Here is a 21556-nt window from a genome sequence, read left to right on the forward strand (position 1 = left end):
GCTCTGTGTGATTTCACTTTGTATCGCGGAGGCAGAAACTCAAAATGAAACCAATGAAAAAAACCAATGTGTTCTTAATGGTTTTACCCAAACCATAAATCTGTCTCTTGGAGGGAAAGGGGAATCACCCAACATTTGATCCGGTTTCTTCAGCATCTTCCAGAGTAGTATTTGTCAGTTCAGTGAGCACCAGCTGAGACTCACTCAAGGGGTTTGTTGGAAATGCAGGTTCTTGGACAGAAGGCAGGGATTTAAATATTTTAAGATGCCCTGGTGGTACCGACTGTCATCAGGACCTAGTAACAAGGCTAAAGTTATGATAGGTTCAGGTTTTCATTGATCACATATCACTTAATGGAAAGTTTCACAAGAGGTTTAAAATAATGTAGTGAACACCTGTGAAGTGAAGTGTGTCAGGCATTTCACATTTAAATCTAGGAGTAGACTACTGTTATTAGTGTCACTTTATAGAAGAGGAAGCTGAGGAACAGAGAGGTTAAATAACTTGCCTAGAGTCAAACAGCTGATACACAATTGCCATTTTTTTTCCTGGACCCTCAAAGCAAAATCCTGACCTTTGTTAATTACAAAAAAAAACAACAAACCCAAAAGAAAAAACTGGCCTATAGCAGAAATGAGCCCAAAAGATCGGCTTATATTAAACTGTGCCTTGGTATTGTGTTATGTGCCTTATAAATTATTCCTTTAGGAAGTCCTCACTGAACATTCAGAGACCCTGTGGCCTCGGGTAGGATTCCACAAAGAGATGGCATTTATAGGAAATTATAGTCTCTCAGACAAACTAGTAACTTCTTAGCAAGTGCCCATGCAGAGATGAGAGGACTTTGGAGTGGAATAGAATTACTTACTGTTCATTGAGCTGTTTCCTTGTACCAGGCTCTGTGATACATGTTTTATATGTATTTTCCCATTTATTTCTCAAAGAACTCTCTTCATTAACTTCTATTAATAATCAGTTGGACAGGTAACTAAGGCCTAGTGACATAAAGAAACTTGCCCATGGTCATACAACTTCTGCATTGTGGTTGTGATATGAAGATAATGCCTCTCTCTCTCCAGAACCTATCCTTATTCCACTGTATTTTATGCTTTTGACTACATAATCAAATAGGACTTTCTGTTTGAATTGTCATCCATGTGATAGTAACCCAGACATCCCAGTCACTAAGGTCATTCTGAGGATTAAAGAGACCTTTTCAATGGCTTATGATGCCATTGATCATTTGCAGGGCTTTCACATTTTGTCCCTTGGTTCTGTTGTCTTTGCCTGGTGTCTGGGACAGGTGAGAATCCTTCAAAGCTAATATTATCATGGCCAGGATCATGGCCTCTAACAGGACTGACAAATGTCTAGAAACTGGAAGAGGACCAAATGTTTTTTAAGAAACATTAGAGCTTTGCCCATAAGTACTCTATTTTGTCACCACAAAAGGGGGTGGCCTTCTGTGCCCTAATTGGGTTCCTTCATTTTCTTGAGAGGATGTTCAAAGTCTGATAATGTGCTATATCCAGGTGGGAATTTAATAAAATTATTGTTAGTGTTCTTGGTCATGAAGAAACCTTAGTAATAATCTAGCTTGCACAGCAAAGGAAACCATCAACAAAATGAAGAGACAACCCACCAAATAGGAGAATGTACTCTCCAATGATACATCTGATAAGGGATCACTAGCCAAAATTTATAAAGAACTTATAAAACTCAACACCCAAAAAACACACAATCCAATTGAGAAATGGGCAAAGGACCTGAATAGATACTTCTCCAAAGAGGACGTACAGATGGCCAATAGATATATGAAAAGATGCTCAATGTCGCTAATCATTAGAGAGATGCAAATTAAACCACATAAGATATCACTTCACACCTGTCAGAATAGCCATCATTAATAAATCAACAAACAAGTGCTAGTGAAGATATGGGGAAGGGGGAACACTTATGCATTGTGAATGGTGGAAATGCAGACTGGTGTAGCCACTGTGGAAAACAGCATGCAGTTTCCTTGGAAAGTTAAAAAATAGAACTGCCTTTGGACCCAGCCAAACCACTTCTGGGAATTTATCTGAAGAAACATGAAACACTAATTTGAAAGAACATATGCCCCACTGTGTTCATTGCAGTATTACTTAACATCGCCAAGATTTGGAAGCAGCCCGAGTGCCCATCAGTAGATGAGTGGATAAAACAGTGGTACATTTACACAAGGGAATACTACTTGGCTGTAAAAAAGAAGCAAACCTTTTGCAACAGCATGGATGGACCTGGAGAGTATTAAGCTAAGTGAAGTAAGCCAGTTGGTGAAAGACAAGTACTATATGGTCTCATTCATATGTGGAATCTAATGAACAAAATAAACTAACAAACAGAATAGAAACAGACTCATAGATACAGAGAACAGGCTGACCATTGTCACAGGAGAGAGGGGTTGGGGGTCTGGGTGAAAAAGGTAAAGGGATTAAGCAACAACAACAAAAAAACCCTCATAGACACAGACAGAAGTATGATGGAAAGGGAAACAGCCAGAGGGAAAGGAGGGTGGGGGGACATAGAGGAGGATAAGGGGGGGGGGGAAATGGTAATGGAAGGAGACTTGACTGGGGGTGGTGAGCACACAGTACAATATATAGATGATGTATTATAGAATTGTACATTTGAAACATACAGTTTCATTAACCAATGTCACCTCAATAAATTCAATTAAAAAATTATCTAGCTCACCCTGGCTGGTGTGGCTCAGTGGATTGAGATGGCCTGCCTGGATTTCGAACTAGGTCCCCAGTGTGGGGTGCGTGAGAAGCAACTGATTGATGTTTCTCTCACACATTGATGTTTCTCTCCCTCTCTTTCTCCCTCCCTCCCCTCTCTAAAAATAAATAAAATCTAAAAAAAAATTTAGTTCAATTTCTCCATCTTGCTGAAAAGGGAAGGGAATACTTGCCCTATTAAGTGACTTGTTCAAGATAACTAGTGGCAAAACTAGAACCTACTTCCTGACACCAAGGGCAATACCTTTTTCTACCCCTTTAATCTGATTTTGTCCTGGCACTGCCTTAAGCTGAATTACGTATGTCATGAATAAGCCATAAGAATTTTAGTTTTAAAATGATTCACATGATAAGGCTTTCCTTTAAATGCTAGTGATAAAGTTATTTTAGATTTCTAAATATACATACAACTGCAGATGCTGGGAGAGGCTCTCCTAAAATATTATCAGGCCCATGGGAGAGTGTAATAATCAGCAAAGTGGAAAACCTGCTTAGGGATATTACATTTGTTTGTACCTATATTTAATGGTGAAGAAGAAAACCTAACAAAAAGATAATAAAGGAAGAGGTATATATTGCTGTTACCATCAGTATTACTTTTCAGTCTATTCTCGGCCTCCTGCCTTATTGTGGAGGCCTCGGACACACACACATGGGTTGTAACTCATGCCATCCCTCTGACCCAGTGTCCTTGGAGAATGAACATAAGAGCAGAAGGGACCTAATAAAGAATCCATTCATTAAATTCAGTATTTCATTCATTAAATATAATCCCATCAGTGTTGAATAGATAAGGCATCAACATCAGGGCCCCTGCCTCTTAATTCATTACTTGGCCCTTCTGCTCCCCTTCATACTAATTTTGTCCCATTGACTTTGCACTGAGAGAGTAGAAAAGCCCCATGGCCTTTTTCTTTTCAACATTTTCCTGAAGTATGATATTCACACAGAAAGCTGCACATATGATAAATGCACTACTCCCTGGATTTCCAAGATGAACACACCCTGGCGGCATTGGAGGACCACACACCTGGTTTCACAGCCTGTCTTCACCACTTAACCATCTGCATAACTTAAGGCAAATGTTTTAATGTTTTTGGGCCTCAGTTTGCCCACCTATTAAATGGGAAAGAAATAGTAGCATTTCATAGGTATTTGTGGGGAGCAAAAGATAATACATATAATTTACCTGGCATTCTTCCTTTCCCCAATCCTAGAAAAATTCTGGAAATGAAATCCCTCAAAGTGAATTAGACATGTGGAAGCTGAAAGTTTGTAATGTTTGGTAACAGCTCATATGAATCAGGAATTGTAATGAATAATATGAACTATAGAAAACAAATGGATACATGTTAACTGCTTCTTTGCTATAACTGATTTTGGCCCATTCTCTTCAAGGGCTCATCTGAGAAACTTAGTTTGAGGTAGATTAAAGATTCACACTATGTATTTATTCATATATATACCCCGTTTCATCACAAAAGGGTATTACAGAAATACACATAACACAGCAGTATTTAAAATAAATAAATAGGTGAATGGAGGCCAAAGTAGAAATGTAAGCTAATGCTTGGGGTAAGGTTGATACACAAAGTGCATGAAATTCAGATCATTTGCTAGGTGTGGTTTTCAGAGTTGGCTTTGAGCTTCCTACCACTTGAAGCAAGTAAGGGGAATGATTAGTAACAAAATCCAGAGTGCCCTTGTAATATAAAAACAAACCAGTGGGGCAGGGGAAATACAGTTTTATTCTCGGCACCAAGACCTTGTATGGGTCTTCACAAAGAGAACTTGATGTAAAGTGGTGGAATTCCCCATATTAAATAAAAATGATCTGATTTATTTGCTGTGTCTTAGGCTCTGCCTCAGTATACAGGTAGCGCAAAACAAATGCCTAATTTAGTACAAGTAGTCTTATAAATGATCATAAACTGATAAAAATTCTATTCTCCATTTTATTACAGTGATACAATGCAAATCAGTACAGGCTGGTTACGTATGTCCAATAAATGCATCTATGAAGTTTCTAAACTCCCCAAGCAGTGGCGTGGTAAATGGGAATTGTATGTTTAGGCTGGATGGGGCATAATGAATTTTCAACAACTCTTCTAAAGAAGACTCAAAGAGGGAAGCAATATTTTTAGGAAGTGCTTGGGAAAATGAGGTTGGGAGAAGCTGAGGCGGAGGGAACTTTCTAGGTGTCAGCTCCATTCTGAGAGATATGCAGGCATGTCCCTGAAGGACTTGACCTTGGGGAGGTGAAAAGTATACTTCACTGAAAAAATTATGGTGCCCTCACCACTGAAGAGCAGGTTTAGGGGTAGGGTAAGGAGTCATTTTGGACATGTTGGGTCTTCAGCTTCCCTGCATGGGAAGTTATATCTACCCTCACTCACTCGTATCCTTGTCGTCCTGTTAGCTGCACTGTCTGGCAGATTCCAGCTGAATGAGGGCCCGTACATTGAGGCAAATGATTAGAATTAGGGTTCAGTTTTGAAATTTGGATGTTTGTAAAAGAAACCACCCTTAGTAGAAACAATAAAATATGATGTTTTACTGATATCCGTGGTCAAGTAGTGGGTCTCAAAGTCTGGTTTAGGGGCCTCAGGGATCCCTGATATCCTTTCAGTGAATGCATGAGGGAGGTCAGAACTGTTGTTAAAACAGTAAGATTCATGGTTTTTTGTTTTGTTTTGTTTTGTTTTGTGTTTTATACTGTTTTACTCTCTGGATTAACCCAGAGAATACATGATGTGATATCCAATCACCTTCTCCAGAGCCTGGAATTAAAAGAAATTTGAAAAAATGTAAAGCAATGCACATTTCTAATAAAGTTTTGTTTTAGGAAATAGAGTTATTTTTCATTAAAAATATATGCAATTTATGTCAACATGTGGTAGGTTTATCATTGTTATTTTAGATAAATTAGATTTAGATTGAGTTCTAACATGAAAAATACTGTTATATATAACTGACATCATCAAAGGAGTCCTAAGACCAAAACTCGTGAGAGCCCCTGTGCTGGGAGTGTGTGCACCCTCGTCCGTGGTGGTGCCAGGCATTAGTCACAGCTCGCCAAGCAGTGTGGTCCTGAAGTTTCGAGAAATGCTCCTCCATATCACTGCCTGGACACTAACCTGCAGGCACACACATGCAATTGTTCCAGATAGTGTGGGCATCTCTGCTTTGTTTACCAGTGTGTTCATAGCTATTTAGTTAACATTGGGGTTATAATAAGTAATAAAACAGAAAAGGTCTCAGCCTTCATGGAACTTATTTCTAATGTGTGTTGAGAAAGCAGAATTGCCAAGCATTTACAGAACTGGATAATATATACATATTACAGATAAATACATACGCTTGGTATCCAGGTGTGACCCTGGAATTGGTACAAAGGTACCCTCTGACTAAATGAATACCTCTGTCCACTGTGGGCCAGGCCTTGTGCCCAGTGCGTGTGTGTGTTAACTTCATAGCTATCCTATGTAGTATATAACATCATGTGCCTTTGCAGGTGAGGAAACTGAAACTCAGAGGGGTTAGATAATGTGTCTAAGTCATCAGCTAATAGGAGATCAAATCAGGATTTGTGCATTTTTTTAGCATCTTTGACAGAGGTAGTCTTTCTGTTTTAAGGAAACAATAGACTTCCCCTTGAACAACCTCCACATCCAAGTTAGAGAAGGAACTGGCCTTGCTGTACTAAGGCAGCATGTCTTTGGACCATGTTCTAGCACAGGTGCAGAGAGCAGTGGTATAGAAACCTTCACAACCAGGTTGGGAACCTTGCACCACCAAAGCAGCCAATGAAATAACCACTGCAAGGCCCGTTTTCTCATATTACCTTTCTGCCAAGGCCAGTGAAGGTTTCATATCTTTTCTTTCTTTGCCAGAGCTGAATATTGTTAAGTCTCTCCTAGAGCAGACCTTCCTGGACCTGTAAATAGCTTAATATGGATCCTGATAGGTATGGTGTGCCCAAAATAGGAGGACCTTTGACTTCAAAGCCACTAAGTTTTAGCCACTTGGGTTTTTCTTGGCAGCTGACACAGTAGAAACTTCTGTCCTAGAAGAGCCTCCTCTGAGCTTTCTGGTGCACCAGCTCCCCTGCCCCTTCCACCCTCCCATAGAACTCTCTCCATACCTGCCAGAGGACACTGTCACTGGTCAGAGCCCTGTGTAGTGACTGCTTTGTGTATCAACCCCTCCAGAAAGAAAATCCAAAGTCCGTGCCTAATTCTGGAGTCTTTCAGAAGTCTCCAGACCTGGAAATGTGCAATCTAAATGGAGAGTGCACATGCATAGATACCCACAAATAATCTTCATTTCAGGAGGGACTTAGGGCCTCTGCTTGCCAGAGTTTTGAGTGACATCCTAACTCCATGCATATCATTCTGTAATTTGAAACACTTAATGTAAGTGTAGCTGATGACACACGGAGAGGCAGGTGGAATGGTGCAGAGAGGAATACCATTTATTACATAGCTGAGTTCAAAACATTCAGGTATACCAGTTCTCTGGATGGTTTCTCTTGCTGAAACTGTAGTTAGCTTGCCAATGAAGCCCCCTCACCTGTGATGCCATGTTTCATCTCACTGACCTCCCTTTTGTGGCTGATCATCATAGCATTACTTAGCTCTGGCAGTCTCAGCTGCAGACCTCTTGCCCAGCTGATCAATCACTCCCTAACCTTTGTACTATTAGCTTGGTGAACTTTTGGTACGTTCACAGGGCAGACAGGAACACAATAGCTCTGTGCTCAGAACAGTTGCCCCTGTCTCATTTCCCAGTCTCCTCCTTACCACTTGTAACTCTTTCGCCCATTGTTTAAATGAGGGCCCTTCCCCAGCTTTCTCGAATCTTGCATCCTGGCTTGTGTTTGTGGGGAGGGGGAACAGAAATTCCAGGAGAGTATTTACAGCTAAGTATGTTTTTAGCTGGCAAGCAGTAATTGTGAATTTACTCCCTTTCTCAGAAATGGGTAGTCAGCTTCTGCCTTCTTTCTACCTGGCATTTTAGCAGCTGTGTCACATCCTATCCTCAGGGCAAGGCAGGTTGTCTGGGAGGGTGGTATTCAGCAGACCAGTGCCCTTCAGAGTTGGGCACCTAATAAAACAAGTTAGATTTGTTGGTCTGGTTTAACCACAGCCCCTTCGAAGAGAGTCAGAATCCTTATTTCAAGTAGGACCAACCCAGTTGGAGAGACCCCCCCCCCCCCCCACCCACTGGCGTTACCCCACTGGTAATGGTGGTGGTAAAGCAGGGACTTTGGAGTGAGCTGGGATCATTCTGACCTAGGCCATTTAACCTGTAGAAACCTGTCTTCCACACAACGAGGGAATATATCTACCTCCAAGGGCAGTGGCAAGGGTTAAATGGATCATGTAGGCAAACCTTTGGGCTCAAGATTGAGTCAGGGTTCTTGATACATGCAAACTTTTATTTGTATCCAACTTCATGATCTAAACCCTCTCACAGTGCCAGTTTTTGTTGATCTGACACCCCTCCCCCACAATTAGCATTAATAAGGCCAAAGGAGACCATGTCCACGAGAGTGTCTGTCCTTGGCTGCTTGGAAGGATGGAAGTGGAAGAGAGCAGAGGAGCAAGTAGAAGTCGTGCTTCAGGCAGCCTGAGACTCCTGGAGAACTGCTAGAGAGAAAGCCTGGAGGCAATGGAAAGCATTGAGAGAGGTGCAGGCTGGGGGAGCCATCTACATGTGTTTGCCCGCCAGCCTGCTGGCCAGTTAGGTGCTTTCCTCTCTTTTCCTGACTTCTTTTACTACCAAATGGACTGCCACCAGACGAGTGGAGAGCTTGGCAGGGTTCTGGGACTCTGTACCAATGCCACGCCTCCTGACGACAGAGCAGACACGGATGGTGCTTGCACACAGCAACGTGGCCTTGTCCTGCTGCCTTCGCACTGATGCTAGCGCTCGTGAATGCAGTGCCACTCCAAGGAGTGAGAAAAAGCCTCAGCTCTGGGAGTCAGGAGGCCCGAATGCAAGTCCCAGCTTTGTGTAGCTTTGGGCCTTTAGTGAGTCAAATCTCTGTGACTGTGTGTGTGTGTGTTACACTCACTAGGCCCTGAGGTCTTCCCCACACCGACATGTATACATTTGAAACCCTCTCTCTGGGCCTTCTCCTTAGAGGCAGTCCCACCTGTCAGGATTAGTACCTGCGGAGCAGTTTCTACCTACCAGCACCTCTCAAACCCTGATCTGTTTTTGCACTCTTCTACACAACTGTCACCAATATTGCTGGAACTGGGAACTGGGAACTCACCAGTTCCCAGCACACCCTGCAGCTGCCCTGCTGCATGCCCTCAGTTCAGCCTCTCAGCTTCTACCAGGAACCTGCTTCTCCTCTGCTACACAGCTGAGAGTTAGAAACTCACCAATGAATCTTTGGCTCTTGCTGTGCTCTTCCTGAATGAGTTGTAACTCCCCCCCCCCCCCGCCCCCCCCGCCCTTTTTTCCCCCTAGCTTTGCTCTCTGATCTCAAGAGCCACATCCAACAGAATGCTCGTTTTTTTTTTAAGGTTTTTTCCCCCCAATATCTCCATTAATCAAAATGACTTCAGTTTAAATTGTATGCCTTATACAGACAGAATTCACTTAGAGGACTAGAGTTGTTCGTTAGAAAGTGAAAGTAGCTGATAATCCTTTTTCATATGTGAAAAAACCGGCAAGTCATTTAAGCCTTTTTCCTCCTGGTAACTTAGAAACAATAGCAAAGTTACTTGAATTGTGTCGCCTTTTATTTTTCCCTCCTTGTGCCCAGGATAAAGATGTCATAGAAGCTTTTATGTTCCACTCTCCTGCTAAACTCTTTAGGTAGGAAAATAATTGGCTTTTTCCTTAAGAGGAGGGTAGGAACAGACTGTGTCTGAGCTATTCTCTTGCAAATCCCGGTGGGTACTGAATAATAAAGTCTGTCTAGCTTCTAGTCTGCAACTCTTCTCACTTTCCTTTGAACAAGAGCAGTAAGTTGCTCTTTTTCTGCTCAGTTCTCACACTGAAAAAATCCAGTAGGTGGCCAAAGAGTCTTTAAAAGACTAAAGACAGCTTCAGAGAGCCATTGGAAAGAAAAGTACGCTTGTAACTTAGTCCAGCAGACAATGCTGGGGAAGTTGAATAGTGCTTCTGGATCCCGGTTTAGGGACAGGTGACTTATTTAGGCAAGTTACAAATGGACATGTTTGATTACAGCTAAATTAAGTTCTCAAAATAATCCCCCAAACTGGAGCTCATACTGTTGAAGCAAGTACTCAGACCAGACCTCTCAGCTGGCCTCCTTCTAGCCTCATTTTAGAACATGGTGTCATCCTTTGCAGTGCCACAGAAAGAGTGTCTCAGGGGTTCTTTATGGAGCATGAAAGAACTCTGTCAGCACCACAGGAGCCAAGCCCCAGGAGTTCCATGGGCTGAGAACTTTGCCCTTTGTAAATTGCTTCTGTAAAAAATTCTAAGTTGAGGAGCCAGAGATAAGGAAATTGCTGTTGCTCGGCACTGTTTTATGGTTCTAGCGTTGTGTCCTGTGGTGTCCCATGTTCTTTGATTTGAGTTATGTGAAGCTAAGAAGCAAACATCACCCTGCTTTGATTACCTAGAACTGGCTACAGCTCAGTGCCATTTGGTTACCTATATGAGCTGTGTCACTGAATGTTTCCAGGAGCAGTCTTCACCTTTGAGTAAAATACTTACTGAATGTGACTGGTGCCTTCAGCAGTACACTCTCTCTCTCTCTCTCTCTCTCTCTCTCTCTCTCTCTCTCTCTCTCATATATATATAGCAGTAAAATATATATTACATAAAATTTAACATTTTAGCCATTTTCAGTGTCATTGAATGCCTTCATATTGTTGTGCTATCACCACCATCCATCTCCCCATTGCCCCACTGCCCAGCTACCAGCACCCACCATTCTACTTTCTGTCTCATATAAATGATCATAGAATATTTGTTTTTTTGTATCTGGCTTATTTCAGTCAGCATACTTTCCTCAAGATTCATCCATGTTGTAGCATCTGTCAGAATGTCATTCCTTTTAAGACTGAATAATATTCCTTTGTACGTGTATACAACATCTTGTTTATCCATTGGTAAACACCTACATTGCTTACACTTTTTTGATGTTGTGAATAACAGGCTTTTGATTCTCTTGGGTAGACATGCAGAAGTGGAATCACTGGATCGTAGGGTAGCTCTATTTTTAATTTTTTAAGGAACTGCCATACTGTTTTTCACAGAGGCTGTACTATTTTACATCCCCACCAGCAGTGCACAGGAATTCCATTTTCTCCACATCCTTGCCAACAGTTGTTGTTTTCTGATTTTTTGGTACTAGGCATCCTAATGAGCAGAAGGTGGGATCTCATGGTGGTTTGGGACAGTGGTTGCTATAATATTGGTGTTTGCTGGCATGCATAGCTGAACACTCCTGCTGGTTTCTGTGTAATGGAACAAGGCCCAAAGAGAAGGCCCCTTACCCTTTTTGTTTCCTGGAGTCTGTAGCTGCAAGCATGTGGTCTGTCTGCTGTAGCGGAGCTCTAAGGCTCTTCAGGGCAATGACAGAGAGGAGACGTGTGAGCAGGACTTGCTCTTAGCTCCATCCTGAAGAAAGGAGGTTTAGTAGCTTGGGATGGGTCAGGACTCCTTGAAGATCTTTGTCCCAAGCACATAGGCAGGAGCCAAGGCACCTAACTGGACCAGTCTGCTGGGGTGTGTGCTTTCATTGGGAGGCTAACTCATCACTGACACATCTTTTAGTTTTACAAAGATCTTCTACTGCCTTTAAAAAAGACACCTACTGCAAAAGCATTAGTTTTCTAGGGTAAATAGAAAGATGCAAGACCTATTTATCACAGATTTGTGTTTTTAGTGAAATGATTGCTTTTTAGATGATTTTAAAAATTGTGTCTCCAATCCCAGATTCTGTAATACAAGAAGACAACACATACAGTTCAATATGTGTAAGATTATCTACTTAAATTAGTAAAATACAATAATGCTATTACATGAAATTTGGGAAATAGAAAAAATATAACCCTCTTCCCTTCTTTTTATTATTTTGGTAAATTTCTTTCCAGTCCTTTTCATTTATTTTTAAACATGTACCTGTAATAATATGTACATATAGTGTAAATCAACTTTCCTGAAGGGTTATGCCCATTTGCAATGCCATTAACAATACAGCATATGAAAGTATTCGCTCATTTTGTTATGTCTTGATGAACTTTGGGCATTTTTTCTAATTTAAGAAAAAACTAAAAGCTACTTTGCTTAATATATATTTCTTTTGTAATTTTTGTTACAAAATATTTTTTCCAGTTTGTGTTTTGCTTTTTTATTTTGACATAGAGATGGTTCATATTTATTTTTCCCTTCCTTCTTTCCTTCCTCCCTCCTTTCCTTCCTTCCTTCCTCCCTCCCTCCCCTTGGAGCTTAGGAGAAAGAGAGAGGCAAGGAAAATGCACCTGGGGGAAGAGGGCGGGGAAAGGTTTAGACCTGCTCTATAAAGAGAGCTGCAGAGATGGTTTATATTTCTGTATGGTAAAGCCACTGATTTTCAACCTTTTTCATCTTTCGCCACACATAAACTAATCACCAAATTCTGCAGCACACCACAAAGTATGTTTTTTGCCAATTTGACAAAAATTGGTATAATTTTGATTCATTCACAGCACACTGCTATTGTGTTGACTGTTCTCATTTTGTTTATTAGACAGTCTAGGGGGAAAAAGGTCAGTGCCCCTGACTAAATAGTCAGGTAAATTGCATGTTTTGAGAATTCTTGCAGCACACTGGTTGGAAATCACTGGGTTAATAAGCAATTTATGTTCTTTTTTTATATATCCCTTTAATTTCTAATTTTATGTAGTCTATTCATTATTTGCATTCAAGTTTTAAAATTTCTTTCCCTCCCAGTGCTATAATACATTTTTTTCTCCCCAGCATATGACAAATTTTGTTTTAATCTTATTTTTCTGTTTTAAAAATACATTTCTAACTGTTGATCCTAAGGAATTTATTTGGTATAAGGTGTGAGGTAAGAATTTACCTTGATGTTTCCCCCAAATTGGTAGCCAATTGTTCCAACAATAACTAATTACTGAATAATTCTTTCCATCTCTGATGATTACTGGTGCTACCTTTAACATAAACTGACTTCTAGTAAGTATATTAGACAGATCTATTCCTAGTTTATCTATTCTTTTCTATTAATTACTTTTTTTTCTTGCATAGTCCCAGGGTCTTTTAATTATAGACTTATAATTGTTTTAATATATACTACCCCTTTTGCCTATAGTTCTTTGCAAAATTTTCTGTACTATTTTTACTTGTTTCTTTTAGACACATATGGGAATTATCTCCCTATAAAATATTTTATCCAGTTGGGGGTTTGATCAGAATTGCATGTAACATAAAAATTAATTTAGAATATACCTTTTAAATATTGAAATTTATTCTCCCTATCTAAATCTTGCCTCATCTCTATTTCTTATTACATATATATATATATGTATACACACACACACACACAGTTTTTTTTTTCCTTGCTTTGGTTACACACAAACCTTGTTGAATTTGTTGCTTTGTGAATGGGGTTTTTTAAATTAGACTTTTGTGATAGTTATTGCTTTCATATAGGAAATGTGTGTGTGCACACATGTGCCTTATAACTATCCACTTTATAGAGCAAAGCATTGAAAAGAGCAAAGCATTGAAAAGAACACAGTCTGTGCAGTCTTTGGGATTGGTCAGGCGTGAGTTTGAATTTCTGCTACTTAACAGATGCCTGAGCCAGAGAATATAGTGTTTTCAATTAGAGTTTTCAATACAGTATTTTACAATTAAAACAGGGTTTACAATTAAAACAGGGTTTTAATAAATGATAGCTATTACTGTCCAATTTCTCTGAATATAGTTTCCCCTTCATTTATTTGGGTTTTCTATTTAGACAGTGATATTATCTATAATTAATGATAATGTTAACTTTTTCTTTCCAAAATTTAAAACTCTTTATCTGTTTCATGCCTTATCACATTGGCCAGAAAAAGTTGCAAAACAATACTACATATTTTTTTTTCTGGGAGATTTTTATTCTTATTTTTAAAGGAATTCTTCTAGCTTTTCTCTATGAAATATAAAGTTGGCTGTGGTTTGAAATGGGTACTGTTTATATGTTGGAGTTCTTACCTTTTAAGTGTTTTAAAATTAGAAATAAGTTATCTCAGAAGATTCATACAATTTGAACTTTATTTATAAATTACAATATTGATGTTACCTAAGAAGAAAGGTAGAAAATTAAGAATCAATCCCATCTTGAATATACACGTTATTATTTCCTCTAAAAATACCTATCTCTGTTTGAGGTTTTTATAAGTCCTCTTATGGATTTTAATACAGAAAAGCAATTAATCTCCCGGGGGTGAGCTGGTGATGGTGGTAGGTTGGGAACCTTCCTTTTAATGCCTGATTGCTAGCTTCTTTATGTAGAAATCTGTACCATGCTTTTATATCTGGTTTGGGTCACATGGGAAACTTTCATCTTTGATTCTTACTTTGAATTCCCATGTATACCAAAACTTAGAATATTTAAATTTTAAGTAGAAACTGTATTTAAATTTTATAATCTTATCCTAGGTATTCTTCTGATTAAAGTCTATTGGCATTTTAAAATAACAGTTGTCTTCCTGATAAAAAGTAATCTATATTTATTGTAGAAATTTGGAAAATGTGGACAAGCACCAAAACAAAAATTAAAAATGGCACATATAGTTTTGTAAGATATTTGAACATTTCCCAATTTTAAGTAACTTTATACTTAATATTGCTAATGGTTAACATGTTATTCCATCATGAAAATATTTTGCCATTTATGTATCAAAGCCCTATTAGTAGACATTTAGCTTGTTTTTAGTTTTTCATAATGGTAAATAATTTAATGATAACTATCTTTATACAAATATCTTTGTTAAGTTTCTGGGAAATTTTCTAGAATTCTTTTTTTAGAAGTTGAATGGCTGGCTGAAAGAGGTATACATTTTTAAGGACAATGAGCTTAAATTTTTAAATCTCTATTTAAGGTAATTGAAAGCAATATCATTCCCAAAACATATATCTATTTTTCTCAACTTTGCCAAAATTAGATGTTGAAATTTTAAAATATTTTTGCTAATTAATAGGGAAAAATATCTTACAGCATGTTTCAATATACATTTCTTTTGTTACCACTGATGTTTAATATAAAAAATATGTTCATTAAGTATTTATATGTGTTCTTCTATAAATTACTTTGCCCACTTTGTAGTTGAGGTGTTCTTTTAATATTGGATTTTAAAAAGTCAATAGAGCATAAAAATTAGGAGCATGGAACTGAGAAAGAGTTCTATATCCAAATCTCTGTTCTGCTACTTATTCACAATGAGTCCTTGGACATGTTACTTCTTAGCCACCCAGTGTTTCCATTTCTTTATTTTAAAAGTGGAACTGCCCTGACCGGTGTGGCTTTATCCCCACCAACTGAAATGTCGCCAATTCAATTCCCAGTCAGGGCACATACCTAGGTTGCGGGTTCAGTGTATGAGAAGCAACAAATCTATGTTTCTCTCTCACATCATTGTTTCTCTCCTCTGTTTCTCCCTCCCTTACCCCCCTCTAAAAATAACAAATAATAAAAAATAAAAAACACAAGTGGAACTAATTGCATCTCCCATATAGGGTTATGATGAGATCTTGTATGCAAAGCACTTAGGTTGTCTTACACCTAATAAAGGCTAAATACAATGTAGCTTTTATCATATTGGGCTTCTTCACCAACTCTGCCTGTAAATATGCATTTCTCCTAGTTTGTAATTTCCCTTTTGATTTAGTCTATAGTGTCTTTTATGTATTTAAACTTAAAATTTTTATGTAAATGAAATGTGGCTTATTCCTTTCTGGCTATTCCTTTTCCTTAAAAAACCCTTCTATACCCCTGATGATCAGATAAATATGTACCTACTTTTCTTCTGGTTCTTTTTTCATTTTATATTTTACATTTAAATTTAAAACATTAGAATAAGTTTTATTTAGCCTTTGGTGTAAAGTTAGTGTGAAGTTACTATTTGGTGTATTTTTTTTCTTTTTTAAAATTTCATTTATTGATTTTAGAGAGAGAGAGGAAGGGGGAAGGAGGGAGGGAGACAGAGAGAGAGAGAGAGAGAGAGAGAGAGAGAGAGATTTGTTGCTCCACTTATTGGTTGCTCCTTGTATGTTCCCTGACCCCGATCTAACCCACAACCTTGGCATATGGGAATGGCGTTCTAACTGACTGAGCTACTCAGCCGGGACAGATTTTTCCCTTTCAGTTGTTCTAACTATGTTAACTAATCTACCCTTTTGCCCCAGTAATTTGAAATGCCATACTTACTATATATCTGATACTTCCAGAATTTCTGCTTGATTCCATTGATTTGTCTGTCATTACATTGGCACCATAGCATACTGTGTATAGCATATGTGCATTATGTGCATTCTAGCTTTATTGCATGTTTAATATCTGGATGCACTCATCACCTCTCCCTCCTGTATATATTTTTTTGAAAGTGGAAATTTGTTTGTGTATGTAACTACAGGCTCACAGCCTACTCAAGATTTAAATGTTTCTGCTACTGTGTTCAGTGCAGTAGAGAGAACGTGGGCTTTAGACTTCTAGGACTTGGATTCCACACTTGGTTCCACCACTTCCTAGCTGTTCAAGTTGAGCATGTCATTCACTCTCTGTGTACCTCGGGCTCTCTATTACAGTAATCATGTGAAAACCAGCACTTATTCCAAATTCATCTGAAGCAACAAGACTAATCAAAGTCACATCACTCACTTCTGTCCTGCTCTAGAAAATAAGTCATTGTTTTAATGCTGCAGAAAATTTCTAAGTCAGTATTTTGATTATAACTGTTGTATTCTATCTATTGTCACCATAATATAACTTAAATAACATTAAGATGGTATGAGCCACTTTACAAGCACCTTGTACACATACACATCACACATGTATAAATTCAGCTCCATAATTATACTCATAAATGAATGATGATCATGTGGTAGTTAAGAAATAATGACCTTGATGTGGCACTTTTCTAGTTTATTTTTTTAAAGATTACATGAGAAGTATGATGCAACCTTAACACTTTCATTGGATTAAGATGTATGTGTTTGGCTGCAAAATATAAGTATTAAGTGTCAAATTTTTAAACGTATAATAACAGTTACAGTTTACTGTACATCGACCATGGGCCAGATGCCTCTTTTGCATGCCTTATGCATGTCATCTTTTAATCCTCATGACAGTGCCCAGGTGGGAGTGACATCTGTTTTGTAGTTGAAGGAACTGAAGTTCACCAGATTAGACCCCTGTATTAGTGACAGCCAGTAAGTGGTAGGGCCAGGATGGAACCCAGAGCTGTCTCATGTCCCAGTCAGTGCTTTTCCATGTAATCTGCCACATCCAAGTACATTTGGAGCTCTTGTTTTGCTTTATAAAAGCCAATTTCTGAGAAGCTGGAAGAGAAAGAAAAAACTTCTTTTGGCTGAAGCCTGACACTTGGATTTCAGTTTAGGAATAAAATATCATCTGATACACAATGTTATGGCTGTAATCCATAGGATATTTGAAGAACTGATGCAATTATAGTGTAAAGATAAACTGTGGGGAAGAGGAATGGATTTGATGTGTGTCTTAAAATTTGAATTACCTATATTGTCTATCACATTCTGTAGATAATTGCTTTAAATCCTTGACTTTGATGAAGACATTTATGACATTAAAGAGAGTCACATCATACGTACCTGGCAGAGGAGATGCCCTGACCATGGGGGCAGTTTTCCCAGGGCGAGGCTCACTCACTGCACTCTGGATGTGCTGGCCCTGTGACCCCCTCAGACGCAGGAGCTCAACTGCATGATTTGTGGCAATGGGAGACTATGTTCATGCTCTCCCCTAAAAATAAAAAAAAAGAATTTTGAAAAAGACAGTCACTTCATGTAATGGGTTTAATGAAACAATTTAATATTTTTCCTTATAACAAAATCACTGCTTGTTTATTGTAGTGAAATAAGAAAATAGAGATGAACAGAATGGTGAAAGAAAAAGTCCCTCATAATCCCACACCCTGGAAATAACCACTGTTTAACTTTTTGGTGTCCACAGTTCTGTATCTTTTTTAATTTACCTATGAATATATAATTTTTTAATAAAAATGGGGTTATATATTTGTAGCCAGATTTTTTTTTCATAAAAATATATCATGAACTTTTAAAATGAAATTAAGTATTCTCCAAGATAATTTTTAAATTTAATTAAATATAGTTGGTATACAATATTATGTTAATTATATTAGTTACAAGTGTATAATACAGTGATTTGACATTTTTATACCTTACAATACATTCACCCAACTAATTCTAGTAATAATCTGTCACTGTGCTAATTAATCACAGTATTATTGATGATATTCCCCTACCTTTTTCACCCATTTTCTCCCACCTCCTCTCCCCATTGGTTTCTGTCCAGGATCATTTTTAATACATATAAAGTGTTTATTTCACAGATGTATGATAGTTTAGTAGTTAGTTTCTGATTCTTAAACAGGTTGCTTTCAGTTGCCTTTACTTGTGGGATTATCACAATTTTACTTACTATGGTATCTAACACTGTCTTGTTCCTCTAGGCTCTTCTCATTCCTCTGTGTCTACTCATAGGTAATTATATCCCACCATCCTAGCATATGTTTCTAATGAAACTCTTCTAGTTTGTAGTTATTCCCTACACTCAGGCAGATGAGGTTTGGCTGTGGAGGCTGTATCAGTCTGCTAAGGCTGCCAGAACAAGGTCATATAGAGTGGGGGTTTAAGCAACAGACCTTTATTTCCTCACAGTTCTGGAGACAAAATGTTCATATTCAAAGTGTCAGCAAGGTTGGTTTCTTCTGGGGCCTGTCTTCTCGGCTTGTTGATGCTCTTCTTCTTCCTGTGCCTTACCTGGTCTGTGTGTGTGTCTGTGTCTCTTCTGACAAGGACATCAGCCATTTGGATTAGGTCCCGCCCTAAACACCTCATTTTACCTTAACTACCTGAGGGAAGTCCCTATGTCCAAATACAGTCACGGTCTGAGGCGCTGGGGGCTAAGACTTCATTCAGCACATGAATTTGGCAGGGACACAGTTCAGCCTACAGCAGAGGCATATTGTTTTATTGTAAACGGTCCTATTGAGGAGGCAATTTGTAGAGCGGCTTTGAAAGTTTCATGACATCTTGTTGTTTCGCACACGTTAAACAAATCTGTAGGCCTGCTGCTTTGTTGCTTAGCAAATCTGTAGCCTGTGAGGCTCACTGGGGGGGGGGGGGGATCATGTGTGCTTTGCTTACTGTTGTATGTAGAGCCTGGAACATCATCATCGTCCGCCAATGTTGACTGAATGAGTGAGTGAATAAATGTCAAGTTCTTTAGTAACATGAAGTAACAAAGTCAATCTACATACTTATTTTTTTCTCATGTATTTCATTACTTACCTGAGGTGTGCATTTGATGAAGTGCCTGAAATTGCCAAATTCATTATCAGGTAGAAGTCAGAGGCAATGGGTAAAATCACCCCAGTTCTCTACTCACCGTGAAATAACAAACACACAAGCACTAGACATGACTTTCTTTCTGAGGGCTGTACACATATTATTTTCTGTGTTTACAAATGGTCAGGGTGTTTTAGGGCTACCCAGTTGTGTGATTTACTGCAACGTCTTCAGCACTTTTTACAGTTGAAAACTCTGGTCTGATCCTTGGACCTGGGAACATGGGGACCTGTTCTGTGAGCAAGATGAGGCAGGCAGTGTGAACGGCGTCATTGGGAATATTAAAGCACTGTCAGTGGTCTCCACTTATAAGTACCATTTGGGGGTGTACTTAACTGAAACTGCAGGAATTTTACTTTAGTTCTCTGCATTCCCCATTCACTGAACACACAAAGGTACACATCCATGCTCCTCATTGAAGAAGTAGTTCTTTTATTTATTTCTATTCTGGTTTGTGAATGAAGAGCTCTGTCTTACAAAGAAGCAAATACTGAATTGTAAGTATTTCAGGCACAGAAAGAATCTTCATCCAATGAGAATAGAACAATGTTTTCTAATATTTGCTATCTTGTTTGAAGTCAGAAGGAGGGACAGCTAGCTGGCCCTTTCTGTGTCCCCTGAAGTTAAATCATTTTAAAACTCCAGTAAGCAATGAATGTTACGTCATGGAGGAAAGGTTGGTGAAGAGAGTTATTTAACTTTCCCTGATATTCTGATTTCTTTGAAACAACCTTTACAGTTTAGAAGTATGATAATAACTCATCAGTGTAAAATTCAACTGAGAATCGGGAAATAAGCAACTTTTGGCTTCTGGGCAGCACAAGGCGATGCTGCTGCTCATGCTTACTATCCATACATTTCTGACATCTTGATATTCCAGTTCTCTGACGTCTGCAGATCAGAAATGATTGATTACAAAGGTGAAAGGGGGTTGTTATTAGCAGCCTATTGAGTTCAGAAAGAAGTGACAAGTGATAGCCAGATGGTAAGGTTGGAAAAAGAACAAAACTAGACCAAAAACTCAAGTTGGAATTTACTGTGGAGTCCTAGGGTATGCTAGCAAATAGCACCCTCAAGGATGTGTAGTTTCTGAGGATGTGACCATCTTGTGGCCTAGTATAAATCTTGTTTATAAAAAGTAACCTCTTTTTTTTTAATCTTCATCCAAGGACATGCTTACTGATTTTAGAGAGAGGGGAAAGGAGTGAGAAAGAGGGAGGGAAACATCGATGTCCTGACTAGAAATTGAACCTGCAACCTTCTGGTTTCAGGGAGGATGCTCCAACCAGCTGAGCCACAGTGGTCAGGGCTAGCTATAAAAAGTAATCTTTTTATGATAATCCAATGTAATATTTGAAATTTGTGATAATATTTTGTTTATATATTAACTTTATGAATTTTTAGAAAAGGGAGGAAAAAATAAGGCAGTGTATAATACATTTTAGAAAAATTCTACTTTAAGTGGTTAACATTTAAAGGGAAAAGCATTAGCCATCAGAAATAATGCATTCTTCATGTTATCTGGGTAAAGTAATGATGTATTTAGGGTAACAGTTATACAAAGCTGTTGTCAGGAGCCCATCCCTAGGACTGCATTGCTTATCTGAGAGGGAGAGCTTAACCGGCTGCATTACTATGGAGTTTGGAAATTTTAAATGACATCTCATCCCCTGCCTCGAAGCCTCTGCTTCCTTACCACTCCTAGAAACTCCCTTATCCCCCCAACCCTTTCCACATTGTGCCACTCCTCCCATGTGCCTATTCCACCTCTGCACACTTTGCAAAACATATTCCTTAAGAAGCTGCAATATGCCAGTCCTATGTTGGCACTGGGATAGAGGAAACATTAGCCAAGACTTGTTTCTGCTTTCAAGAGATGTCCCGCTGATTAAGCCTATGGAACCCCTTGTCCTGAGAAACTCGAATTCTGAGGCTTCTCCACAGCACTCCCCCTACTTCCACACCCCACTGGGGACTTGGTTTCTCCTTAGAGATATCACTTCCCCCAAAAGCCTTTCCTCAGGAAGACTAGTTCTCCCAGTTCACTGGGGAGGCCATAGAGTCTACAAATGAGTTTTCTACTGTCCCTTACACACCAGGCTCACCATCTCCTTTCAGCACCCCCTTCCTGTTTCAGTCAGCTTGGGATGCCATAACAAAG

The 21556-nt window shown here is 38.9% G+C and overlaps 1 protein-coding gene and 1 non-coding gene across 2 annotated transcripts in view; both read left to right on the top strand.

The window, feature by feature from the left end:
• The window catches only part of RREB1 (ras responsive element binding protein 1), a 178234-nt gene that overhangs the window by 13271 nt on the left and 143407 nt on the right, over nt 1-21556 (top strand). The window lies entirely within an intron of this gene.
• Nucleotides 17609-17768, top strand: LOC114498364. The gene has a single exon (XR_003684786.1). It is a non-coding gene; the product is annotated as a U1 spliceosomal RNA (small nuclear RNA).

Source organism: Phyllostomus discolor, chromosome 5 (assembly GCF_004126475.2).
Source record: "Phyllostomus discolor isolate MPI-MPIP mPhyDis1 chromosome 5, mPhyDis1.pri.v3, whole genome shotgun sequence".
Classification (NCBI taxonomy): domain Eukaryota; kingdom Metazoa; phylum Chordata; class Mammalia; order Chiroptera; family Phyllostomidae; genus Phyllostomus; species Phyllostomus discolor.